Below are 27,139 nucleotides of genomic sequence, written 5' to 3'. Positions count from 1 at the left end.
TCTGTTCCACCCACTCAAAAAGCCCTTTTCCCAAGAGCTACACACAGAGCCGTGAGAACGCCGACCCCTGAACGGGACAGCAGGGTCTGACGCTGGCTTTGACGCCTGGCAGCTGCTGACCTTGGTGCTCACAGCCCCTCATGGCCCCGCTGTGTGGGCTGAGTTAGCACAAGCAGAGGAGGGCCCGGGGCCTGGAGGCCACCCTCAGCACTTCGGCCCCTCCCTCCTGCAGGTCTCTGCCCCCATGAGCCTTGCCACCCCCTTACCTGGCCTTAATTTCCTCTCAGACACCCCCAGCCCCAAGCAGGCACTTTATGATTATTTGTCTGAGTTAGTGTCCCTCTCCTCAGCACACCCTCCCTGGGAAAGCGGAGCGGGGTCAGTGACACTCCTGCTGTCTCCCAGGTGGGCACACGGAGGGCGTTGGGCACGTGTGTGGGGATGGATGAGGGAGGGACACACCCGTCAGCACACACGTGAACAAGAGCCCTGGAGCCATCCCCAGCCGGATCCCAGTTCTCCTTTGCAACTGTGGGGGAGCTGGGCATGTGAACACCTGGCTGGCAGGAAACACCTCTCCTGGGGGGCCTGCCGGAGGTGGGGGTCCCCAGGTCGGCCCAGGGGGCTGGGCACACTCACAGCTGTGTTTGTCCACAGGCACGGCCGTTCCCTTCCCTCACCGCCCCAGTAATGTACACACAGCCTCCCAGGAAACTGCAAAAAATGAGTTAATATAACATTATGGCTGAGAATTTAAATACACAGGAGTCAGGCAACGCAGACTTACAGTTCCCCAAGCAACTGTAAAAACCGCACAAGCAATTCAGCACAGGGCGGGAAGCGGATCTAAGGCCTCTCGGCCAGAGGCCGACTTGGGGGCCCCTGCCCCAACCGCTCAGTCACGGCCAGGTTCAGACAGATGGTCCCGTGGGGCTTACGCGGATGCTGCACCAGGGACATGCTACTCAGGCCACATGGCTCACTGGACACAGCCCCTTTGGGGACACCAGGGAGTCCCAAGCAGGAGTTAGAAGGAGGACCCCTGCCCTAGGGTCTTGCAAGTGGAGCCCTCAGTTCTACCCTGACATTCTCCCATCCCCAGCTCCCTCTTAAGGGCTCAGGACCTGGCTGGTGGCTTCAAACTCCTGCCTGTGCAGGAATGTCCCATGGGACTACTTTCTAGGACCCTCTGTCTCCCCTTCCTCCAAATGGATGGAGACCTGCCCATCCACTCAAGCCTCAGTTCCCTCGTGGACAGCAGGCCTGGGGCAGTAAGAGGAACCAACATCTGTGAAACATCTGGAACAAAGCCAGCACACAGCCAGGGCTCAGTGAACAGGAGCAATGACTATCCCCATAAGTGCTGCCATCCCTGTTTCCCTTTCTCACCCCAAAACAATCTGGGGGACACAGAGGACTGGAGGAAACCAGGGCAGCGAAGGCTTCCTCGGTCACTTGGCGCAGGGCCCTAGGGCTGCTCCCGCTGGGCCTCATTCTGGGCCTGGAGGGGGAGCTGTCAACACCCAGCAGCCCTACAGACATCCCCGCACACCTCGAGGTCCCTTCCACAGCTGGCTGCAATCTGGCCCCGGCTTCCCTGGCAGCATGGAGAGGGGGAGGGCTGAGCGGGGTGACAGCTGAGCAGGGTGAGGGCTGAGCAGGCCCCTCCTTGATCAGGATCAAAGCTAGCAGTGAGGGTCCAGGTCTCCCTGGGGAGGAGCCTCCTCGTGGGGCTGGGATGAGCTTGAGCCTGGAGCATGAGGCTCCCAACAGAGAGGGGTGAGCGAGTCAAAGCACTTGGATGAGCAGAGGCAGGTGGACTCCGAGGCTCCCAATGGCGGGGCCCTGGCATCTCGAGCCCCAGGTCTGGATCGCTCACCTGGCTTGGTTTGCGTGGACCCCCGGATCAGAGGCCATAGCTCCTGCTGGGCAACCCCCTCCAGCACCCCAGTCAGGAAGGTCTGGGCCAGGCTGCAGGGTGGGTGTGACATCAGGGGACCCCCAGACAGGGTGCCGGATCCCAAGGGCAGTGAGGTTGGGGGCCTTCAGAGGTGATCCAGTTCAAGCCATCAGCACACAGGGCATAGGCTCAGGTGAAGGGACATAATGACAAAGGGAATATGCTACTTACTATGAGTCCCTCGGGGGTGGCCTCCCAGGGATGGCAGCTGGCTGAGCCACAAGCACCTGGGTGAGAACTGCCCCGGGATCAGAGGCAGGACCCAGCCGACCGAGGAACAGGAGGGATGCCCACTGAGGACACGGAGACCGGCCCCAGCTGGCCTGACCCTGGCCGCTGCCTGGCTCAAGTGCAAGGGGCAGAACCAAAGGAAAAACCAGGCCACGGAGGGCACCAGGGCCCAAAGTACAGAGCCGGAGCCAGGGTCCCAAGGTTTGAACCCCAAAGAAGCCTCAGTTTCCTCTTTTGTAAAATAGGGGTAACAACCACACCTGCCACCCAATGAAGCTATGAGGTTAAAACAAGGCCCACAAGCAGGTGTCGTGGGAGTGGGAGCTGCTGCTGCTGGAGGGGGAGAGGGAGGGGTGGGGAGAGGGAGGGGAGGGTGGGGGAGAGGAGGATGGGGGAGGGGAGAGGAGGGGTGGGGAGGGAGGGTGGGGGAGGGGAGGGGTGGGGAGGGAGGGTGGGGGAGGGGAGGGGTGGGGCAGGGGGAGGAAGGGGAGGGGAGGAGTGGGAGGGGGGAGGGGGGCAGGAGGAGGAAGGGGAGGGGAGGGAGGGCATACTGGAGGGAGGACAGGAACCCACCAGCCACAGCAGCAAGAAGGCATGGGTTAATTCCACCAAAGCTGATAAGCGGGGAGAGAAATGGAAGTCAGGAGACAATCAGAAGTGGTGGCATCAAAAAGCCTTCACTGAGACAAACCCCCTCGCCCGCCATTTGTTCTGAACCAGGCAATTTGCTAATGTCCTTTTCCAGCCACTGCCTTGTGTGGTCTCCACACAAGGACAGTGCGTGATCCCCATCTTATAGGACAGGAGAGGACACCCAGGCCTGGAGGGGCAAGGGCCAGCACATGGTCTGGCACAAAGGGAGACCAGAAGAATCCCAGATCTGGATGCACCGGCAGGACCCTGCCGTTACAACCAGTGCTGCGTGCTCCTGGTGCCTAGCCTGGTGCCTGGAGGACACGGGCCAAGATGTGACCTCTCCAACCCCAGGCCTTGCCCAGGGCCTGCGTGGATGGTAGAGTGGGAAGAGGGTGGACGGAGACGGATGGACAGCAGGCACACACCAGTGGGCTTCACATTGGCTGGCCACTCGGGCTTCCCGGTGCCCAGGCCTCGGCCTCCTCCGCAGGGGGCATGCAGATGTGCAGCGGTGGCAGCAGCTCTGGGCTCCTCTGTCTGCTCTGAGGCTGGGTCAGCAAGGGACAGCCCTTCCCGGGAGTCCAGAGAAGCAACAGTCCCCCCCCCACCCTCGATTCCAGATGGTTCCGGGAGGCAAAAACTTCCAGGAAAACTGTCCCAAGGTGTCCCTTCCTTTCCACTGGCCCTTTATCAGGCTCCTCTCATCTGATGGGCAGAGTCTCTGGGCCTGGCCCAGCTGACTGTCCCCAGTCACAGGGCTTTCTGCCCAGCAAACCCTGATGGCCTCCCTGAGGTCATCACTGAGGCAGGGCTGGCAGTGGTCAGGCGGCAGGCCACCCCGGCACGGGGGAGGGGAAGGGCCCGAGATAGTTTTCCATCCACGCAGCACCCGGGGCTGGGCATCCTGCCAGGTGTCCCCAGCAGGCAGGCCACACGCAGGGTCACGTCCCGGCCTTCGAGGAGCTCACAGTTCAGGCTAGGTCAAAGCTGAGCCAACCCAGAGCAAAGGGCCCCGAGGACGGAGGCCAGGGCACGCTCAGCTGTCGGGGCTTCTAGAAGCTGTGAGAAGCCAGGCACCGCGATCCCAGGACCCCTGAGTCCAGTACATGGGTCTTGAGCTGCCAGGCACAACTGTGTCCCTCAGTAGAAGGAGGTCCCTCTCCCATAGGCAGACCCTCTTCTGGTGACAGTGGCACCAGCAATTGGCCAACACAGGTTAGAATACTAAGTCCCCTGCGTTGGTCTGGAACAGCTCTGCAGGCCACGGGGCCAGGGGATCACCGGACGGCCTCCTGCGGTCTAGTGCCTGACCCTTTCCCCGTGAGCCTTCCCCAGGCCACCCCCAGTTCGGCTGCAGCCAGAGGGCCGTGGGGCTCAGTGGCCAGCAGACAGGAGAGCAGCACTGTCTTGTGGGCTCTCCTGGAAGATGCACCCTGCACTGAAGTCTGCACAGATCCCGAGGTGGCAAAGAGCTGCGCCCCGCCACAGGGCCACAGCGGCCCTGCTCTGCACCGGGCGCTCGGGCGCTCCTTTCACCAGCGTTGCCCAAGGGTCTCTGATCGTGAGGGAAGCGCAGCTCTTTCTCCTCGGCCTGAAGTCCCTGGGCATCAGACAGGAAGGGGAGGAGGGCACGGGCATCACAGGACTGCCGGGAGCAGGTGCTCCCCAGACCCCAGCCTCGGGCGGGCCTGCCAGGTGAATGGTGCCACTCAACTTGGAGCTGGGCAGGGCTCGCCCTGGCTCTGCCTCCAGAGCTTGGCACTGCTGTGGCGGGGCCACTGAGAAGCCCTGTGCACAGCACCTAAGAGCACCGCTGGATGCCGTCCTTCCTGATGACATCCCCAGGGAGGGACAGGCCTTGCCCTGAGGAACAGGAGGGAGGGGTGGCCCTGCCATGGGCCACCAAAGACCCAAGTAAGTACCCTGACCCGGGCCTAGAACTCGCCTTCCCCTGACCTACCGATGACCCAGAAGCCAAAGGCACAGGGCACAGGCCTCCCCACCAACCCACAGCTGGGCCCAGAGGGTAGGTGGAAGCCCAGGAAATCAGGGGGTGCTCATTCACTTCCCGAGTGGGGCCTTCAGGCCTGGGGCATCCACACACATGGCTACACCTAGATTTGATGGGGGGCAATGAGCCCATTTTACAGATGTGGAAACAGAGGCTCAGGGATGACCTGACATAGTGGGCAGAAGTAGCACCAGGCTCTAGATCCTGAGACTTCCTGGCCCAGGGCTCTGACACTGCAAACTCACCAAATCCAAAAGTCCATCTGTGACATCTGATTTGACCACCTCCCAGAGGTCCTGCCTGGTCAGGTACGACATCCCCACTCAGATCTCCTTGTTCCAACTGCCCGTGCCACTTTCCATTTCCCCAAACTACACACTCCCTGTGCCAGGGCCTTTGCAACAGGACTTTCACCTCTGTCGGGTCTGACGTCCACTGCTGTCCCTGGGTCAGGCCCTGTCTTCTCCCACCTGAGCTAAGGCATCTTCGCCACTCGTCTGCCAAGGGCCAGCCACGCAGGAAGACCACCCAGCCTGGCTGCTCTGCCCACAGGGTTACTCCAGCCAAGCTGGACACGGCCTCTGCAGAGCCCAGCCTCCCTGAGGGCACCCTGGTGGGATTCCTCAAGGCAGGGCAAAATGGCGACCTCACAATCCAGGCACCTAATGGCCCTGAGGTCCAGGCCCACCATGCGTAGGTGGGGGCACAGGTCAGTCCTGAGCATTCAGTGGCCCCTGAGCCCCACCAGCTCTGGCCGATTCTTCGGCACTGCTCCTGGCCACAACCCACTTTGAGCCTGGCCTGGTCTCCACCCACCGGCCTTCCTGCCATCCAGCTCTTGGCTACAAGCCCTGTCTCTGACTTCAGATGCCCACTCCCTGGCTGTGTGGCACTGACCAGGTCACTTAACCTCTCTGTGCCTCAGCTTCTCATCTGTGAAATGAGGAAGGGGACTGCACGGCTCATAGGGTCATGGGTGGATGAAGGGGGTGCCACCTGTGACGTGTGTGGCCCAGGACCAACATATAGCAAGGGCCTGCCCACCTCTGTCACTGAAGCTGTTAGCAGGGCCTGCGCCAGGTCCCAGGGGCTGACCTGGGCAGGCGAGAGCATTGGTGGGACAGTGCCGGGGTGGGCAAGCCCGAGGGTGGTCAGCCCCGGCCTTGGGAGATCTGAGGTGCCTGAGCCAGCCCACCCCCACCCCTCTAAGAGCCAGGGCAGGTGGGGTCAGGGGTTCTGAGAGGCTGGAGCAGGCCGTGTGGGGCTGAGGCCGGGAGGCCCCTGGTGTGGGCTCCGGGTAACAGGGAGCCAGGGACGCGCAGAGGACAGCAAGGAGGCCGCCACAGGATGCAGGAAGGGGGTAGGTCTGGCTCCTTCACTTGACAGCTGGGACACTGTGGCCTGGCACAGAGTGGCTATGGGAAACGGCTCAGGTGGCTGCAGGAGCTGGGCTCTGAGGGACAAGCCACAGCCCCACCTGCTCCCTCCCTCCCAGGTCCTCTCCTGTCCCATCCCCGGCCAAGCCACCAGCTGAAAGCAGCTTCACAGGCAGCAACAGGAGCGGGACTCAAGACCACCAGGTTCAGATACAGGTCCTGCCCAGAGTAACAGGAGACCGTCCTACACCTGCAGACCCCGGACTGCCCCTGCCTGCCCGCCTCCACCAGGCCAGCCTGCAGCCCTGGACAGGGCACCAGGTCCCCACTCCGCCCCTTCCTCGTCCCCAGTCCCTGCAGACTCTGCCCCAGGCTGAGCAGCCAGCCCCTGGCCCTGCGCCTCCCAGGAGGCCACCAGGCAGGCTGCGGGACACCACCTTCCCATACAGTGGACCTTGGTTCCCCATCTACAGCATGGGACAATCACCCTCCCCCAGAGCTGGCAGAAAGCTCAAAGGAGAGATCGTCAGAAGGAAGGTGCCCAGCGCAGGGCAAGAACAGTCCCCTCCTGGGGAGCACTGACCTCTTCAGCATCTGGAAGCTCATGTCACACCACTTCCTCTCGCGACCACAGGGTCTTCGCATGTGCTCTTTCTCCTGCCTGGAACACTTGTCCTGTCTCTCTTCCCACTGGTTGCTCTGGGGTCAGATGCCACGTCCTCCAGGAAGCCCACCCTGGCGTCCAGGAGAGCTGAAGGTCTCCCGAGTCTCCGGTACCAGACCACAGGCTCCAGGAAGACAGGGCAGGACCTGGCCTGACCGCCGCTGTGTGCTCTCGGTGCACGTTTGTTGGACGAGTGGGCAAATGAGTGAGTGAATGAGACACCACTGCTCCGTTTCGTCTCCAGGGACAAAACGAGGCTGTCACGGTGACAGAGCCTGTCCTGAAGGGCTGTGGGTGCCCGTGGAAGGCCCTGACAGCCAGAGGGGCCGGGAAGCACTCCCAGGGGAGGAGACACTTCAGTCCGAAACCCAAAACTTAAAAGTTTCAAGGTTCCAATGCCCACTTCACAGATGAGGGAACCGAGGGCCAGGGCCAGGGACTGCCCTGTGGCCATCCTAGGGACCAGCCCTGCTCATTTGTCCGAGGCTCTGCCAAGTCACTTGCCCAAGTAGCCCATTCACTCCATGGGGGCTGCCCCACCCAGGGCCACCACCTCCTGCCCGGCCACCCTGCTGGCAGGGCCGCCTGAGGCTGGGGCGGTGCTGGGCGCTGGGCACGCGGTGCACTGCTGAGCCGGGCAGCTGGCAGCAGCGCAGCTCCAAACCAGCTGTTTGGATGACAAACTGCGTTCAAGCTTCATTAGGGTAATCACGGGCTCCCCTCCCGGCAGCGCCGCGGAGCGCGACTGTCAACCTGAACTAATCAAACCCGGCCCCAGGACACCCGCCCGCCTGGCTGACAGGCCGCTAAGCCGCCGAGCCACCTCGCGCTGCGCAGATCGCTGCGAGGCCTGATCCCTGGGCCCTGGAGACGCCAGCCTTGGAGACCTGCGGCGGCTCAGGGGACCTCAGAGGCCCAGGCCCCACCAGCACTGGGAATCCCAACAGCCACTCCTCTGTGACAGTGGGCAGCTGCACTCAGAGGGAAAGTGATCCAGGGCCACCGAGAGCCAGGGGCGGGCCCAGGCGCGAACCCAGGTCGGCCAGCTCGCCCCTGCCCGCCTCCCACGCCCCGCAGGCCAGAGCTGCAGCTCCAAGGCTGGGGTCAGCTGGGTGGCCTCGGCAAGTCCCTTGATGCAAGTGGCCTTACGCCCTGCATCCTGACAGGGGCTCCAGTCCAGAGGTGTGGGAAGCAGACTGCCAGGCCCCAGGGTGGGGCTCAAGCCGGCACCGCCGTCCGGTAGAAACCCAGTGACCCCCCTGCTCAGCTGGGTGGCCACAGGTGGCTGCCCCACGTCCTTGAAATGAGGCCTGGGCCCAAGGGTGGAGGGGTCTGGCTCCTTCACTTGACAGCTGGGACACTGAGGTCCAGCAAGGGCATGGAGCGTGCAGGGAGGCAGCAGAACACGCCCACTCCCTCTCCACGGAGCGCTGGGCACCACTCAGCCAGCGGTGGCTCCGCCAGGCATGGGCGCTGCTGAGTGAACACACGGGGAGTGAAGGAGCCAACACCGTGTGCGGATGGCCATGAACCCCCCAGACACCGCCCGGCCTTCCAGCCTGTCCGGCAGGGGAGCAGGTGCTTCACAGATACTTCATTACAAATGGCACCAGCCACGTGGAAACAGGAACCGTCGGGTGACATCCACCAGGAGGGCCACTGTCTGGCCTGGGAAGGCCCCAGTGGGCTCCCTGGAGGCGGCAGCCCTGCAGCCGGGGGCCCCTGAGGGGGAGCCCAGGGTAGGCAGGTGGGGGTGGGCAGCAGAGTGGAGGCCCAGAGCTGGGAAGGAGCTTGGGGCTTTTAAGGACCAAAAGCCCGTCTATGTGGCCCATCTATGTAGTAATGGGTGCAGGAGCGGAGGCTGCTGGGCCAGGGGCAGGACGGGGCCTTCATTCCCTGGGAGAGGCAGCCTCCAGACGACTAAGCAGGAGCCATGGCGCTGGGTGCCACGGGGAGAATGAACAGAGCGCTCTGACCCACAAGAGCACAGCCATGGGGCCTATGTGACAGGGGACAGACCTCGGGAAGCTGGGCACAGGAAGCACACACAAGGACAAAGCCAACCTCCAAGGTGAGACTCCGGGGCTGCCGGGTGGCAACTGGGAGATGCAGAGGGAGCCCCTGGGCACCGGAGGGAGTGTTCCAGGTCTGCATGGGGGGCTGGTTACCGGGTGTCGTGGCTGTGCGCTCAGGCCTCCAAAGAAAAGATCAAAAGCCGGGCTCCACGCCTCAGCCTCTGCCCCTCAGCCTCTCCAGGTTTCCGTTTTTGCATCTGCAAAATGGGGACAGTGACAGGAGCTGCCTGGCTACAGAGGTTTAGGAAGATGGCGTGTCCCCAGGGGCGCTCAAGCCCAGCCGAGGGCCACTGCACCACGCAGGCAGGTCACACCAGAGCAGGAAAGCACAGGCGGCACCTGCCCAGCACGCACCAGGCCCTGGGCTTCGACCCCAGCGCCCCCAGGAAATAAAAATCAAAACAAAGCAGCGTTTCCCGCAGGCCCCTTGGCCTTGTCTGGTCCTCAGTCTCCCCATCTGGGAGGGGCTAGGGGTGTCCAGCTGCCTCAGTGGCAATGGGGAACGCAGTCCGCACCCTCAGATCCAGGCCCTGTGAGCCCGCACTTCCCAGACTCACCCTGAGCGCCACTGCGAGGACAGAGCGCCTGCCTCACCGGTGTCACCCGGATCCACACACAGCAGGCGCCAAAACAGCACTCAGGGCCAAGGCCACACACCCAGCACCAGCAGGGGACGGCTGGCTCTGGCCTCCAGGTGCCCACCCTGACTTGGGTTCTTCCTGCTCACCTACTGTGTGCCAGGCCCAGCCTACCATGATGGCTCTTCCAGGGACCCAATGGGCAGTGGGAGCACAGGATGATGGGCACTGGGACCCAGCCCTGGGTGCACCCCGCCTGGGGACAGAGCCCGGGGCGAGTCCTGTAGGAATAGGGTCTGTGAGGCCCGGGCACAGGGAGCTGGAGGCAGGGAGGGGCCCTGTCCCCTGTGGAGCCTGAGCGAGTCCCCGGGTGGCCTTGGGCAGTCATGCAGTGCCATCAACACCAACATGCCTGCAGGCTCAGCGACCTGGGCACGGGGCCTGGTGTCAGGGTCATCGTCAGCTCCGCTTTACAGGAGGCTCTGAGAGCTTGGTGTCCAGGACTGCCCAAGGGAGGGGCCAGGAAGCAGCCGGATGGCTGGGACCCCTCGAGTCGGCCCACCGGGCACAGCTCAAGCTCCCAGAGGAGAAGCGGGTATGATCTGTGCCCTGTCCGCCCACCACCTGGGGCCGCTGAGTCAGTCAACACACGCCCACTGTGCGCCACAGGTGCAGTTCTCGTGGCTGATTCACAGCAAATGCCAAGAATCCCAACACCCAGCACCTTGCCCTGAGCCCGGTGCTGCGCCCAGATCATGGTGCTTCTCCAGGCAGTCCCCCGAGAGGCGCTGCCATGGCCATTGTGTAGAGGACACTGAGGCTCAAATTAGCCGCCCTGCCTGAGCCTGGCCTAGGCTCTCAGCAGCGAAGACCAGGACAGTGGGCTCCTCAGCTGAGTCTTGTACCCGCATTACCAGATGGGACCTGCACCCTGGCCATGGGCAGCAGGTACCCAGCAGGGCCTCAGGATGAAGCCAGACCCAGAACTCAGGGCCTGTCCCCTCTCCCAGGCCCTGGCTGGGGACAGCACCTACAGCTGCACACCTCCAAGCCCATAACCCAGACTGGGCTTTTGCTTCTGCCTGTGCCCCATGATCTGGCCTCTGGGGATACCAGAGACCACGCCTGCTCCCAGGGCTCTGCTCACACCAGTTCAGCCCCGTTAGAGGTCCTGGCTCCCTGCTGGACCCCACAGACATGAGAAGACTCGGGACAGACAAGAAAGCAGGCCGTACCACCTGGGATGCTCGTCCCCCTACACCTCCCATGGCTGGCACCTTCTTTCCCCTCAGGTCTGGATAAAGGCCTCCCGAAACCATGCTGCCTACACTAGCAACCGCCCCACACCCGTTCTCCAGGACCCCCACTTTCCTACCCAGCTCTGCCCACAACCTGACACAGGACGTAGGTTTCTGTGTCTGCTGGTTTACTGACGGTGTTTCCTACTGTCCGGTGAACCCCACGAGGGCCGAGACCTTCCTGCTTTATTCACAGAGGCACACAGTAAGGCCTCGTGTCAGAGAAGCCTCCTCAGAGTACCCTGGCCAACGGAACCTCCGTGTCCGGCCAGCTGGCGCCGTTCCCATCCTCACGCACCTTCTTCCTTGTGCACGGCCTGCCCTTCAGCCCGGGCAGCTGCTACATACGAACTGACACTACTGCTGCGTCCTCAGGGCCCGGCCCGCAACAGGTGCTTCAGAACTGCTTAACGGATAAGCATGAGAACTGCCGGTCTCCACCATGCAGGCGGACCTGACCGCCAGGGACTCCCGGGACCTCTGCAGGCCACTGCCCCGAATCCAAGGCCCCCGTGCTGTGCCCTTGCTACTTCTCCAGCCCCGATGCCGGATCCCCTCCCTCACTCTGCTTCACAAACCACCTGCTGTGATGCTCAACTGTCCCCTCTCGGCCACCGGTTTCCATTCCTCTTCCCCAGGTACTCTCTCTGACCTGCCCAAGCCCACACGTCTCCCCTGGTCACCCGGAGTCCTGAACTCCTCCCCACCTCAGCGTTACCGCCTGGCCTCCGCCGCCCTCCTCCCCGCTTCCTGTCATTTCTGCTTCAGGTCTGGAGCCGCAGCCAGTTCTCGGTCCCCAACCTGTGATTTCACCCCCCTGCCTCGCCCCCTCATCCCTCCGGCTCACTGCCTCCCCTCTTCTCTGCTGAACAAACTCCTATTCCCCCTTCAACACCCAAATCAAAATGTCACCTCTTCTGTAAAATCCTGCCTGACTCCTCTCCTCCTACACCAGTCAGGACTTTATTGGATGCAAGACAAAGAAACTCAGCTTAAATAAAAAAGGGACCATGTCAGTTTATAGAGCTGAAAATTCCAGGGGTGCCTTCAGGCATAGCTGGATCTAGAGGCCCAAGTTAAATTCATCTGTCCTCTGCCTCAGCTCTCCCTCCCTGCATGCTGACCGCGTCCAAGACTGCCTCCTGGATGTGGCCGTGGAGAGGGTGGCCAGCAGCCCACACTCACACCCTCCAGCTTCGGCAACCACAGCCGAGTCAAGCTGGCGTGGGCCAGGGCAGCCGACTCGGTCCACGTCCACTCAGCTCTAGGTACAAATCTCAGGGAGGCCTCGGATTGGCTCTGAGGAGACTTGTGCCCATTTCTCCATCCCTGTGGCTGGGAAAAATGGGGTCCCACCTGGGTCTCAAGCTCACCCTGGGAGGGAGGGGGAATGGTTCCCACCCATCAGACGTGTCCCACTCTGCCCAGGCCTCTCTGTCAGTCTCCAAGCATCCCCTGTGCTGCATGTTGTCTGCCCTCCCAACGCCTTACATGTCCATAGGTCTATGGCACAAAGAATTCCACCTCCCTCACAGCTGGGTCCCCATGCCCGCAGAAGGCCTGAGAAACCTCGGCTTGCTGAATGGAGGTCCGCTGTGCGGAGACGGCACGTGCAGGGTGTGTAATAACGGGTTAACCATCACCCCTGGCAGGCGGCAGATCTGCATTTTCACGGAGGCCTCAGGGGGACACAAAGCCTAAATGACAACGCGGGAAGTCAGGAGGGAGGTGCCCAGGGGGCCCTGGGCAGAGCCCAGTCCCAGCAGCCCAGCCTGCGGGGGCCACTCAGCCAATCCCGAAGAGCTGGCTAAGGGTCTGCGAGTGGAAGGGCTGGGAAAATAATTACCGAGGAGGCCCGGGAGGGAGGCGGGGAGGCTGGCGAGAGGCTTAATGAACCTGCTAGCGCGTTAGTGATTCCTGCCTGCTCGGGGAAGGCGGAGGCAGACAGCCATGTTGCCAGCTCCCGCGACTGAGGCTGCCAGGCGGGACGGGCGGCAGGCACCAGGCGGCAACAATAGGCACCGCTTCATCATTTGCCTTCCAACATGCGACTTTCAGAGGGCAATCTTAATATATTAAAGTCCAGATGACAGCCTGTTTCAACACATCTCTTATTAAATTGGGCTGGAGTCCATTCAGATGCATTATAAATGCAATGGCTAAAATTTGGATTCAACTCAGAATTACAGAGAGCTGAAGACCAGGTGAGCAGGGCGCCCAGTCCACTTTCCAAAAGGGACACAGGGCCCCCAAAGGTCCTCTGCGTGCAGGTGGGCAGGCTTGATCCAGAAGGCATCCAGCCCCGACAGCCCTCCCATGGTAGCCCCTGGCTTCCCCCCCCCCTTCTCGTCAGTCTCAGAAGAGTCTGGAAGGTGGCAGACGGCACTGCCCCTGTAAACAGATGACCCGGAAGAGTCTGGATCGAAATGCCACCGTCAGGGCAGGTGGGGGCTCCACCCGGGGCAGAGACTCCTGTCCAGCACTCACCCTCACTCTCACTCCCGGGTCAATGAGAGCCACACTGTGCTCTGCAACTCACAGCAGCTCCAGGTGGGAGAACAGGCACAGAGAAGGTAAGCAATGCGCCCAGGCCACACAGCTGGGCAGCTTACAGCGCCAGGGCTCGGATCCCAGACATATGCACTTTTGTTCAAACATTCCTCGGGACACTTGGTACCCCCTGGCTGGCTGCCGGAGAGACCTGGGGAGGCAAAGAAGCCCAGGCTCCACCTCACCAGGGTTCTTCGAGCAGCAAACTGCCAGGAGGGCCATGTCAGAAGTTAGGGCAATGGGCTGGGGATGTGGCTCAAGCGGTAGCGCGCTCGCCTGGCATGCGTGCGGCCCGGGTTCGATCCTCAGCACCACATACCAACAAAGATGTTGTGTCCGCCGAGAACTAAAAAATAAATACTAAAAATTCTCTCCTCTCTCTCTCTCTCTCTTTAAAAAAAAAAAAAATGTTAAAAAAAAAAGAAGTTAGGGCAAATGCCCGAGGCCAGAAACGACCCCGAAAACAGTGGTCTGCTTCCGCTTTGTGTCGGTATGAGCTGGGCACCCAGCAGCGAGAGTCCCCGCTGTGGGAAGAGGAAACGGGGACACTGAGGCCTAGAAGAGCGAAGTCACACGCCCTAGACAGTGACCCTGAGGAAGTGAGCAGGTGCTGCAGCCTGAACGAGATCCACCCAGGTGTCCTGCTGCCAGCTCCTGGCCAGCGAGGGCTCACAGAACCAGGCTCAGGCACACACTGGGACAGCAATGGAGCTGGACCTGACCCCTCCCACTACCCCAGGAACTCCAGGGCTGGGAGACACAGGTCTGGGGGAAGGCCTCGGCCCTGCACCCCACCCCTTCAGCAGTCCAGTCTGGGTGCCCAGTGGGACAGGAACACCAGCTGGTCCCCCAGAGCAGGGTCTAGTGCCAACAAGGCCTTCAGAAAAGCCTCCCCACTTCCACTGCCCGGTGCCTTCAGGCCTCCCGGGCATCCTAGGCCCAGGAAGGCTGCTTTCAAAGCGTCCCAGAAGCTCATGAAGTCTGTCTCTACTTGTCCCTGGGTCTGCTTCTCGTCAGAGGGTCACCTCTGAACCACCTCTGTGGGCACAAGACCCCACGCCAGATGTTATTCTGGTGACCAAGTCAGTGAATAAATGACAGAGCCGGTGCCACCCCACCCAGTGCCGCAGTCACGCCCACAGCAGCCTGCTCCCAGGTGGAGCCCTGGGTTCTGTCCAGTGAGAGGGACCCACTGTCTGAGCTGAGACCAGCCTTGGCCCTCCACCACTGCAGTCAAGGAAACTGAGGCTGGGAAGGCCGGGGCCTCGCCAGAGGGACCTGGCCAGGATTCGAACCCGCAGGCTGCTTCGGCTGCCCACGTCCATCCGCTGACACCTCGATTCCACGCAGCCCTGCCCCCACCCCACCTCAAGGGACACAACCATGCCCATGCCTCTGACAAGGACCTCTGGCTACAGAGCAGTGGAGGACCCAACCAAGGTCAGATGGTGGCACACACCAGGCCTGGCTCAGCGGCTGCCTCCAGCCCCTCGCGTCTCCTCCACAGCCCAGGCTGCTCCTTCCCCATCATCAGCGATAAAGAAGGGAAGGGGGAGGGGAGCGGAGGGCGGAGGGGAGCGGAGGGGAGGGGAGCCCCCCACAGCCCGCAGCGGGCTCCTTTCTGGTCAGGGGAAAAGCCTCTAATGAAGGCCCCACGATGCCGCTGAGCTGGCGGTGTCAGCCCGGGAGCCCCGCGGAGCTGCGGGCCGCGCATCTCTGCCCCCAATTAGCACACAGGTCCTCCATCAAAGCACACGCCTGCTGCCAGGAGCAGAGGCCACGGGGACCGCCCTCCCAGCAGTGGGAGGAGGCCGCCACTCTCTAGCAGGCCCTGGCCTCTGCCCCTTGCCTTGGGGGGTGGACCCCCAGCCCCCCCACCCGCTCACACCCTCTCCAATCAGCCAGCTCAGGGCAGACGCCGTCACCCTGGGGGACGCGCTAATGAAGATGGCCGACATTAATCTCTTCCCTCTCCCGACAGGTCAATTTATAGTTCCATGGGGAGCCCTGGCACTCGGCCAGAGGGCCTGACATAACTCTCCCTGATCCCTGGGAGGACATCGGGGGTGGGCTTGATGGGCTGAGGGGGCTTGGGGTCCCTGGGGACAAGTCTTCCATCTCAGCACCCACCATAACTGCCTCAGCAAATCCAGGCTGGACAGGACCTGGGCCCCTGAACTTGATGCCTGCAGGGACCTGAAAGCAAAAGCAGCCCTGGCTCCTCAGTCCAGGGCACCCTGCTCGCCAGGAGGCCACCCACCCGAAGGGCCAGGAAGCTCTGACTTTCTGCTCTCACTGACCACGAGGGGATTCTGAGAGCCCCTGGGAGGAGCAGTCCGTCGGCCTGTGCCAGGTTCCCAGATTTACACCTAAAAGATGGCCCAGCTGGCCACCCTGTGCAGACCCTGGGGACACTTCAACCCCAAGCCCACTTACTGGAGCTGCCGTCTGGAGGGGGCGGCAGGCCTGACAGCATCCCACCCCACTGCGAGCCCCAGGACAGCGCTCCAAAAGCTGGGGCCCCAGGGGAAGGAGCACTCAGTCCTCCACCCGAGGGAGGGGGGCACCGCTGGGTCCCGAGGACAGCAGGAGGGGGCTGCGTGGGAAGGAAAACCAGGCAGGGAAGACCCAGTGCCCAGGGGCTCTAAGACCAGAGGACACCTGCTCTCAGGGGGTGAGGCTAGAGGTGGACAGAGGAGGTTGAGGCAAAGCCCAGCCTCGAGGGATGGCTCAGGAGTTTGGCCTAGTTTAGGTCTGTGGACAGCTGAGGAGCCTGCCAGCGCAGAGCTGCATTTAGAAAGACAGCTTTGGCAATGGTGTCCCAGACCCATGGTCACGGTCACGGTCATGGTGGGGGAGGAGCCGCAGGTACGTCCAGGCCAGAGAAAAAAAAAAAAAAAAAGGCCCTGGGCAGAACCAACAGAACACCTCGTGAACTGCATGGGCAGAGGGTACCTGGGTGTCTGGGAGGCCCCTGCCCTGCGGTCTCCAGTTTGTGGACTGTGTGGGAGTGATGTCACAGGCCTGGAGTGGACAAGGATGGACCTGGGGAGCTCCCAGCAGGCCCCAAAAGCAAGGCCTGTGCTTAGGAGAATCAGGACCCAAATATTGGCTGCAGGTTCAAAATTCTGCGCAGCACTGCTCCTGCTCCTGGGGAGGCCCATTTCCTCGGGCAGAGATGAGGCCAGAGGAGAGGGCTGCTCAGGGAGGAAGCAGGGCCTGGCAAGGGCAGAGTGTGGGCGAGGTGTCCCCGCTGTGCTGGACAGAGCCCATCTACTGGAAGCAAGCGTATGGGTAGGGCTGCCCCGACCTCCCAGTTCCAGAGGCCAGCACTGCCCTGCACTTAGGTGCTCCATGAATCCCCTGAATGATGCCCCCTCCCCCAGGCGGTGGACCCTCCTCCCTCCTCCATCAGGAGTGGAGCTACCAGGTCCCATTTCGTCCCTGGGTGATACTGGGAGGGTCCCCTTTTCCCTAAGCTAGAGGCCCAGGCCCTGAGGGACTTGCTGAAAGCCCCTCAGCTTAGACGTCATAGTCACGACGGAATCAGGGTCCGACTGACCCCAAAGCACACTCTTATGGATAGGAGGAGAAAGAACAGGCCTAAATAAAGAGCCCAGACGCATACAGTGGCTGCATTATGGTGGTGGGACAATGGATGGGTTTTTTTCTTCTTTTCTACAATGAAAGATTCATCCGCTGACTGCTCACTCTGGGCCCTGTGTGCCCTGGAGGGGAGAGCCATGGCTTCGGCATCGAGCAGTGCTGGGGTCAAATCCGAGCTCGGCCACTTCCTAACCAGGAACCTGGAGCCAGCTCTTTGACCTTTTGGCCTCCGTTTTCTCATCTGTACAATGGGGACAAACGCCCCCTCACTCCAGATGAGCTGGTCACGGCTGGCGCACAGTAGGCACGCTGTCAGTGCCAGCCTTTGAGCATCACACCCCCGCGTTCTCGCCACCTGTCCGGCCTCCAGAGGGAACTTGAGACGCCCCCACGTGCCAGACGCTGGCGCTGGGCGGGCGCCGGGCCCCCGGGGCGGATGCCCACCCTCCCCGCCCCCCTCCGCGCCCGCGCTGCCCCCTTACCCTGGCGGCCGGAGGGCCGGCATCGGTCCCGCAGGAGAGCCCGGGCAGCGGGGCCGGGCTCCGGAGCGCGGGGCGCGGGCGCGGGCAGGGCGCGCGGGGGCGCGGGCCGCGCGCTCCGGGCCGTGCGCCCCGCGGCCGCCGCGTCCTCGCCTCCAGCGCGGGCCCCGCGCGCCCCGGCCGGCCCGGGGGCAGGCCCTGCGCTGCGCCGCGCGGGGTAGGGGGCGGGCCTCGCGGGCCCTGGAGAGGCGCCCGGGCGGCGCGGGCTCCCGGCGGGCGCGGGCGGCGCCGCTGCGGTGGCCCCGCTGCTGAGTGGTGGGACGCTATTTACTGGCTGCAATTCCCGGCGCCCCTCGATGGCACTTAAGAGAGACCGGGAGGGAGCCGGGGAGAGCGGGCGGAGGGCGGGCGGGCGGAGGAGGGGCGGCGGGAGCCGTGCGCGCCGGCGGGGGAGGGGCGGGCGGGCGGGAGGTGGGGAGAGGCCCGGATGGAGGCGGCGGGCGGCCGCGGCGCGCCGGGCTGGGGTAGGGGGGGCCCTGCCTCCAGCCCCCGCCCACCCGCGCCCAGCCCCCCACGCGCCGGCGCCGCTGGGGGCTCAGGCCGGCCCCGACTCCAGCGGCCCACCCCGCCCCGCGCCTTCGGAAGACCCGCCACCCACTCGCCCTCCTGCCCCGTTCCCCCTGCACAGACCTCCCTTTAACCAGCTGCTCCACCCCGTGCACCCCATCACCGCCGCCACCAGAGATCAGGAACTCTTGGCCCACGCGCCCTATGCCAGCCTGAAGCCATGCTTGGTTTGACACCATAGTATTTTTTGGTTTTAATTGGAATTAATTCCTATCATTTAAAAATCAGAATTTTCACATGAAAATCCACCTAACTGCTCAATTTGGATATGAGGAGTCTCGACAGAAGCCTCCCCCTCCCGCGGTGCCACTTGGTAGCGGTCTGGGCAGAAGGCTGACCTGCAGCTGGCTACAGTCCCCACTAGGCCCACCTGCCCGGCCCTTGAGGCATGCACGATCTCCTGCCAGCCTGTCATATCCCAGAGCCTTTGCAGGCCCTCTCCGTGGGATGCTGGGATTCGTACCTCTTGCTCCCTTAAGGCCCTCCTCTGGGCACTGCTCACAGTCCCTTCCTGTACCCACAGCACCCCCCCCCCAGAAGGTAGTGGTGCCTGCCTGCCTCCTCACTGGCTGGCACCTGGGTGGCCTCTGTGGCTGCACTGCCACCACAGGGCTGCTGCTCTCTGGCTGGATTCTCCCTGTGTTCTGGCTCCAGGCCTGGCCCACAGTAGGCGCTCAATAAGTGTTGGCTTAGAGGCAACCAAAGAGGAATGGCTGGGATTGGGATTCCTCCAGGCGGCCTGGGCCGCGCTGGGCACAGGGCACTGGTCCCTGCAGCTGATGTTCGTTTTAAAAGCCCCAAATGTTCCTTCCGGGCAGCTTTTGCCAACCAAGAAAGCTAATGATTTCCACGCTTCATTTTTCTCCACCTTAATCCCACTGCCAAGGGTTCTGGGCCTCTGTTGCCACCGCCTTCCAACGGGCATCAAATCCCTCCCAAAAGGTGCAAGCCACCTGGGGAGGACCAGAGGAGGCCCCACTCTGCTTCCCTGGCCCATGTGGGGTCATTTTCAGTTGCAGGGCCACAAGGTTAGAGAGTAAGAGCTGGCTGGTGCTCCAGGGGAAGGTCAGTAGCCCAGACAGCTCTGGTGAGTCTCTAGCTGCCTCCTGAGCAAAAGGTAAAGCTAGACGTGGAGGGAACCAGCCAAGAGCTGCCCCTTTCCAGCCACCAGAGACATCACAGGTATTACTAAAGCTCTGTCACAAACCCAGCCAACATCCTGGATCCCACTTTACAGAGAAGAAACAGAGTCAGAGTGATCTCAAGGTCAAGGCTGGCAGTGCACTAAGCCAGGAGTATGGGTGACCCTCCAGAGTGTCCCTGCCCAGAAGGGAAGTGAGACTCCCTCAGGGCTGGATCCAGAGCTAAGTGCATGTGGTGCAATTGGTCTGTAATGGGGAGAAGTAAGTACCTGCATTGCAGAGCTGGCTACAGACAGGTCTCCCTCCTGGAGATCTGTGTAACCTGTGTAACCACACCCTCACCACAGCGGCCCTGCCAGGTTCCCTCATCATTGAGCGGGCCAGGAAGCAGACCTAGCCCGAGAGTCGGCAACTCCCTGCAAGTCACCTAAATACCTTCTTGGGCCTCAGTGTGCTCCTCTGTGATGTGGGGGAACAACCCATAGAGGGTGAACACCCCTGAACAGGCTACGGGGATACAAGACGGTGGACCAGCAAAGAGTAGGGACAACCAGGAAGTTAAATGCTCAGGCTCTGAGGTAAGCCAGCCTAAGTTCAAATCTAGATTTCCTGACCTGTCAGCAGTGACTCATCTGCTCAGGGCCTCCACTGCCTTCTCTGCAAAATGTGTCAGTGCTGAAGAGAAGACAAATGGATTTAAGACTGTAACCAGGCTGGCATGGGGTGATGCACGTGGAACCCTCAACACAACCAGACGACCATAGGTTCAAGATTTGCCACCCTGCCCAGGGAGGAGAAAGAACAAGGGAGGGAGCAGTGAGAGGCACAGGCCCAGCAGGGCCCAGTGGCACACGCCCGTGATCCCAGGAGACCAAGGCAGGAGGATCACAAGTTCAAGGCCAAGCTGGGCAACCTAGTGAAACTGTGTCTCAATATGAAAAAGATTGGGGATGTAGCTCAGTAGTAGAGCACTTGTCTAGCATGTGCAAGCCCCTGGGTTTCATCCTCTGTACTGAAGGGGGGGAAAAAAAAAGAGGGGGTCCTGGAGCATTCCTGTCCCAGCTTTACTGCACAGTTATGCAGCTCTGAATAAGTCGCTTAACCTCACTGGGCCTCAGTGACTCTGTTTGTAAAATGGGAATATTAATGAGAGTTCCCACCTTGTCAGATTGTGCTTGGAATTAAGTTAGGTAACCTGGGACCTGTGCTTAGATCAGTGTCTAGCCCTCGTGATGTTCAAGCAGCATCAGTTTGTTTCTCATTACTCAGTCTCAAGATCACCGAGACTCTCCTGCTGTCCCCAGGAGAGTTTGATTTTTTTTTGGTGTGTGTGTGTGGTTCAGAAAATAATCAGACCAACCTCCATTCAAATTCCACCTCTGCCAGCTGAGCTGGCTGGGCCCTCCTGGCAGGCCTCAGTTTCCTCAGCTATAAAGTAGGGACATAGTGGCACCTGCAGCAGCCACCTCTTGGCACTGTGCCCAGGTAGCAGCCTTCCAATGCTTCTGAGATAAAGGGCAGACAGCTCAGTGGGGGACCCTGGCCACAACTCCAATGGTGGCCAGATGGGGCAGCCCTTTGCCTGGGATCAGAGCTGAAGCAGAGCTAAGTCCAGGTGTAGGGCTGATCTGTTAGGGGAGACAGATGGGTCCCTGCTTTCCAGAGCTGGCTCTAGATGGGTCTTACTCCTGGAGTCTTGTACAACCTGGACAGTCCCTTGTCTGCAGGTCTGGGAGCTCCAGGACTGCCTAGTGACAGTCCTTAGTAGTAGTGAATTGGGGCAGGTGGTTGGAAAACCAGCTGAGCCTCTCAGTCCCAGGATTATTCTGAAGGTGATGAAGAGGGACCTACCTGGACAGAGGGGCAAAGGACCCTCAGAGAGGCCTCTCCTGAGCCACCTTCCCAGTTTCAGTAGTCCCCAGTTCTGCCATATCACTGTTACTATAGTAACAATCATTATTTTTAGTCCTCTTCCTTCACCTGTGGATTGTCTTCATCCTCCTTCCTCTGAGTTCCAGGAGAACTGGCGTTTGGGTCTGTCTCTATCCCTTCTGTACTATAGCCCAGCATCTCATACAGTGCCAAGTACATAGTAGGTGCTCAATAAATATTTGCCACTTAGTAAGAATTCTCAGATGGTGACAGGAGCTCCCCTTCCTGGCATACAGCCCAGTCTGGTCCCAGCTGCTGCCCCCTCATCTCCCCACAGCTGGGATCAGGAGGAGTCAGTCCCACTCTGAAGCTGGGGAGCATGTCACCCTCGAACCGTGCTACAGGGCTTCTTGGGTGAGGCAGGGACCTGGGCAATTTCCTGGCTCACAGCTCTTTCCAGGGCTGCCTGGTGACACAGACTGGCTTCCGCAGGCCCAGGGAGGCCCTGTTCCAGCAGAAGCAGCCTGGGACTCCCGCCCCAGAGCCCAGCAGGGCTTCTCCAGTCTGCCCACCCCCAGAACTGGAGGGGCTTCATGGCTGCGCCCTAGGATGTCATCTGGGGGCTGGGCTCCCGCCCCTCCCGCGTACATGGCACTCCCCCGCTACAGTTTACAAAGTGCGTTCACAGACATTATCACGTCGGCTCCTAAACGCCCCCTAAAAACCACAATAAATCTCTCGCTCTGGCTCCCGAGCCCACCGGCTGCTGCGTAATCAGTGAGCAGAGAGGCCTCAGGGCCCAGCGCCTGCCAAAGCCGCCGCGGCGCCAGCAGGGGCAGAGGGGGGTCCACGTGGGCGGGTGGCAGGTGGCGGGTGGCAGGCCCAGCTGGGGCGCTGCAGCAGCGAGGAACAAGCCTGAGGCCCAATCCTGCAAAGGCGAAAAATGCTGTCTCAACCCAGAAGGTCTCCTGGGAGAGGGGCCAGTGGCCAGCGGGCCTTGAGGGGACAGACTGGGGCAGGAGAAACAAGAGAAGGGGCAAGGTTAGGGAGCGGGAGGGGACATGCGGAGGGTTTGTTAGCCCAGTAGGAGCATAGTTGTGGCACAGTGGTAGAGTGCTTGCCAGCACGGTGGCACATGCTGGGGTCTCCTGGGGACAACAGGAAAGTCCTAGCAGCTCAGGAGGCTGAGGCAGGAGGATCGCAAGTTCAAGGCCAGCCTCAACAACTTAGCGAGACCCTAAGCAATGGATCCAGACCCTGTCTCTAAATAAAAAATAAAAAGGGCTGGGGATGTGGCTCCGTGGTTAAGATCCCCTGGGTTTACTCCCTGGTTCCAAAATGAAGAGTAGTGAGGCGATAAACACGGTCCACTTGGGACCCAAGGACAGACAGCCCCAGCTGGCTCTTCCCACCACTCCCAGGTAGCCGCCCTGAGCCGCAGGGTGTTCAGGGTGCCCCCAGAGGGTGCTCCAGCAACCAGGCCTTTGCAGGGCTGTTCTCTGCCAGAAACATCCTCGCTGCCTTTTGGAAGTCCCTGCCCTTCTGGAAGGGGGGTCCAGGACCCTCTCACCTGGAGAACCCTCCCCAGCTTGCAGAGGCTGACCAGGATCCCCTCTACCTGAGCGCTCCAGCCCCTTTTCCACTTTGTTCTTCCTTCCCCAGAGGGCAGGGCTGTCTTGCTGCCTGGCAGTGGCCCAGAGCCGCTGCACACAGGTGGGTGAGTGAACCAGTCACAGGCGGTGACGTAAGGGGGACACCCACACCCAGAGGGCCAGAGGCTAGACCCGTGGGGCAGCCTCAGCAAGCACTGCTTCTGTCTTCCGCCCTGGGCAGCTGCAAAGAAAGAATCCCCCAAATGTCTGAGTCAAATCAGCCAGTGGCTGCGGTCGGGCTTTCGTATTTCGTAGGAGCTCAACTTACAAACTGTGGAAAGTTCAGGAAAGTTTAAATAAGCAGGGAGAGGGAGGGCCTGGCCTGAGGGGGCTGTGGCTGCTGTGGCAGGCCTGGGCCTCTCTGCCTGCCACCCAGGGAGGCCTTGGGCTTGACCTCTGGGCTTGGAAGTGTCTATGACGGGGTGGCTGCGGTCGTATCATGGCACACAAGGAGCAGGTGGTGGCTTCTCTGTGGCCACTTCTCAGAGGACCCAGAGTGTTCCTGTCCCAGCCTTCACAGGGCCTGCAGAGGGTGGGGCGTGGTAGGCCCTGTGAAGTATTGGCCCTGCGGCGTCTGAGGCCAGGAGACGCAGAGGACGTGGGGACTCATGAGCAGATGTCCACTCTCCAAGGTGAGGCCCCTAAAGTCCACAGCCCCAGGGCTGAGAGTTTATAGCTCGGGCCTGGCGCTCCTTGGCCTGGCGTCCCAGTTCCTTTCCCCTGCTAAAGGACTTGTATCCAGAAAGATGCAGAATTCCTACAACTCAACAACCCCATTTTAAAACGGGCAAAGGATTTCAAAAGATTTTTCTTCTCCAAAGAAGACGTATAAGTCTTGGGTTGTAGCTCAGTGGCAGAGTGCTTGCCTTGCATGTGTGAGGCACTGGGCTTGATCCTCAGCACCACATAAAAATAAAATAAATACAATAAAAATGCCATGTCCATCTACAACTAAAAATATAATTTTTAAATATACAAATGGTCAATAAATACATGAAAAGACACCCAACATCACGAGCCATTAGACAAAAACCACAAGGAAATGCCAGTTTACATCTCTCCACTGAGAGGGTTCTAATAAAAAGACAGGCAGTAACAAGTGCTGGGGAGGATGTGGAGAAATGGGAATATCCGCACATTGCTTGTGAGAAATTTAAAGGGGGGCTGGGGCTGGGGCTCAGCGGTAGAGCGCTTGCCTAGCACGGGTGAGGCCCTGGGTTCGATCCTCAGTACCACATGAAAATAAATAAATAAAATTAAGGTATTGTGTCCATCTACAACTAAAAAAAATTTTTTTTAAGTAAAAAGAAGTTTAAATGCATGAACACTGTAGAAAACTGTCCATCTGTTTACCAGAAGGTGGACTGGGCGACTAGATTACCTGGCAATCTCACTCGCAGGCATGCGTACACAAAAACTCGGATGCGAATGTTTACAGCAGCGCTGGTCACCATAGCCAAGAAGTGGGAGCGACCCAAATGACCGCTGATAGACGAGCCGGCAGACAAAGGACGGTAAGTCCACTCACTGGACTATTATCCGGCCGCGAAAAGGCCCAGTACTGGTTGCTGCCACTTCATGGATGGACCTTAAAACCATTATGCTAAGTGAACGAAGGCAGACGCGGAGGTCACATATTGTCTGATGCCATTTGTGTGAAATGTCCAAAATTGGCAAATCCATGGAGACAGAAAGTAGATTAGTAGTGGCGGGGGGAGGGGAGGAAGGAGAGGAGTGATTGCTAATGGGAACAGGGTCCCTCTGGGGGATGACCGGAAGGTTCCAGAGGTAGACGGTGAAGATGGCTGGACAACTCTGAAGACACTAGAAGCCCCTGAATTAAAGGGGTAAATTGTATGATCATGTGAGTTTTATTTCAATGAAGCTGTTTAAAAAAACCAAAGGACCCCCACACTTTACTAGCGCGACCACCTTCCAGGCTCAGCCACTGCCCCTCCTCCCAAGCCACCATCCTACAACAGCGGGACTCTGTGGCGGGTACCAGACAGTGGGTGCCTTGACACCGGGACGCTGCCCCCTCCGTGGGTCTGGCCACCCTGCGCAGGCCCCTGCCTCCAGCCACTCCTTCTTCCTGAGACACTCCTTCCCCGCCTGCTCCCCCGCGGGGTCTCAGCTCCACGTCCTGGTCCTGCACCCTGTGGCTGGTTCTCCCCACCTCAACGCAGCACAGAGAGGGCGCGGGATACCACGAGAAGCTCAGGAGGAGGCTGGGTGCGCTGGGAGGTGTGGGCAGAGCCAGTGGAAACCAGGAAACCAGGAGGACGAAGAGGGTGGCCCGTGGGACCCAAGCACCAGAGGGGTCCCTTGGCTGTTCTGGAGTCGGGGTGGAGCAATGTGAGGCTGCGGCAGGAGGCCAAGGAGGTTGCGCCTTGGCCAGGTCTGGAGAGGCTGCAGGGGAGAGAAGAGGGGCCCAGGACGAGGACATTTCCTAAGCCGGGAGCACAGCGGGAGGAGCACTTCTAGGATGAAGCCCTCTGAGGCGGCTGACTTAGAGCCCACGCGGGCAGCACGACCCCAGGTCCATCTGCTGGGCCCTGTGACATTTTTCATACCCACCCCCCTTGACACCCCACCACCTGAGGTAAGGTCTTGCCCCTCCTGGGCCAAGGCCAAGGCCTGCCCACCTCAAACTCTTTGCCCTTTCTCATTGACCCTCCACGGTTCCACCCGTTAAAGATCGGCCCTGGGTGGTGGCTCTCCAGCTCACAGACCCTCAATGGCTCCCCTCGACTCTCAGAACAAGGGCCAGACACTCCTCAGGGGGCCCCCCTGGCTTTGCAGGCTCCCCTCTCCCCCGGACCCAGCTCTTCCCACACCCTCTGGCTGACCCCGAGTCTTGGCTCCTGCCGTGGGGCCCTCCCGGGACCCTCCGCCCTTCTCTGCCTCCTCGGAGCCTCCTTCCCTCCCGCAGCCTCAGAGGCCTGGAGCCTTCTGGAGCGTTTCCTGACAGCGATGTTATTCTAAATGACTGGGAATGATGGACAATCAAATCACATGGAGCCGCACACCTGTTGACTCAAATTGGGAAGAATTCAGAGGATCCACGGGTGCGTTCTGCCCCGGGGGAAGGGGGCTTCAGCCTGGTGCACGGACACCAAGTCCCAGAGGCGCGTGGGGCGCACGGAGGGGGCCTCAGCGCCAGGGACACCCTCCTCAGGTGGTTGGGCGCTGGGAGGAGGGATGGGGGCTGCAGAGGAAGAAAAGGGTCCGGGGGTGGGGGCAGGAGGTGGGTGGGCCGACAGGTAGAGGGCAAGTGGGGAGGCTCATCAAGCCCAGCCCCCACCCTGGAGCAGATGGGGGGGGATTTGCGTGGCCCTGGGGGCTCTCAGGTGCAGAAATCGCAGCCTTGAACCACAGCCCCCCACCCCCGGCTGGAGCCCCTCTTTGCCACAGGCATCTGCCCCACTGACTTGGAGGCCCCCCGCCCCCACCAGGTCCTGCTCCCAGCCCATCCTCCCTTCTGCCTCCCTCGGGCACAGCTGGGCCTCCAGGCCTCCCCAGCAAGTGGACCAGAACTCGGTGGCGGCAGCCTTGACACCCTGCGCCGGCACATCCAGTCCATCCCGTTAGATGGCCTTCACCGGCCTCCCCTCCTCCTGCCCTGGCCCCTCCCCCACTAGTCTAACTCAGCCCCCGGAGGGATCCTTTCACATGGTGCCCCCAGGAGGCCTCGCCATCTGCCCCCATTTCCTCTTGGAGCTCATCTGCCACCACCTCGCTCCCCCCTTCCCGCCCTGATGGTGCCAGGCCCACTCCCTGCCCCCACATCGCCGCCACCCCTGGGACCCCTCCCCGCTTTCTCCTCCGCCCGGAAGTGCCTCCCCCGGAGCCATCCGCCTCACCTGCTGCCCACCTTTGCTCCAGTGGCACTCAGGAGGTCGCCTGGGGAACAGGACAGCGCCCAGCTCCCCTTCCCTGTCCGGCTTTTCTCCTTAGCCCTTGGCACTCCTGATCACAACGTGTCCCTTCCGTGTTGGCTCTCTTGTCCACGTTTCTCGGTTACGGCGTGACTCCATGAGGACAGGGGTCTGGTCTACCTTGGGCACTACTGTGTCCCCAGCACTGAGCACAGGGCCTGCAGGACGCATGTGCAGAAGGAATGAATGACCGAGCGCACGCGCCTCTCCAGGGTCCAGCCTCAGCCCCATGGACTGGCCTGCCCTAGGCCCCCAGAGAGTCCAACATGCCCAGGGCCAACTTGGGGCTTGTCCCTACTGCTTGAGCACACCAGGCACCTCCTTCCGCCTGCCCGCCTTCCTTCCTGTTCTAGGACAGAACCCAGGGGCCCCCTGTTTATTGAGACACTAAGTTGTCCGTGCTGGCCTGGAACTTGCCATCCTCCGCCTCAGCCTGGGTGTGCC

General features: G+C 61.1%; 1 protein-coding gene across 4 annotated transcripts in view; it reads right to left on the bottom strand.

Annotated features, from left to right (window-relative positions):
* Tcf20 (transcription factor 20) overlaps positions 1-27,139 on the bottom strand; it is a 174,504-nt gene that overhangs the window by 135,475 nt on the left and 11,890 nt on the right. The window contains exon 1 of one of the 4 annotated variants that reach the window (XM_078052632.1): positions 17,468-17,566. The exons of 2 other annotated variants lie outside the window; for them this stretch is intronic. The gene's annotated coding sequence lies outside the window, so the exon portion shown is untranslated. Of the gene's footprint in view, positions 1-17,467; positions 17,567-27,139 lie in introns of those variants that run through there. One more of the 4 variants, XM_078052629.1, reaches the window with a different exon arrangement.

The sequence above is a fragment of the Ictidomys tridecemlineatus genome, chromosome 6 (assembly GCF_052094955.1).
Source record: "Ictidomys tridecemlineatus isolate mIctTri1 chromosome 6, mIctTri1.hap1, whole genome shotgun sequence".
NCBI lineage: Eukaryota > Metazoa > Chordata > Mammalia > Rodentia > Sciuridae > Ictidomys > Ictidomys tridecemlineatus.
Note: the sequence above shows the minus strand (reverse complement) of the source record. Positions and strands in the feature narration are given on the sequence as shown.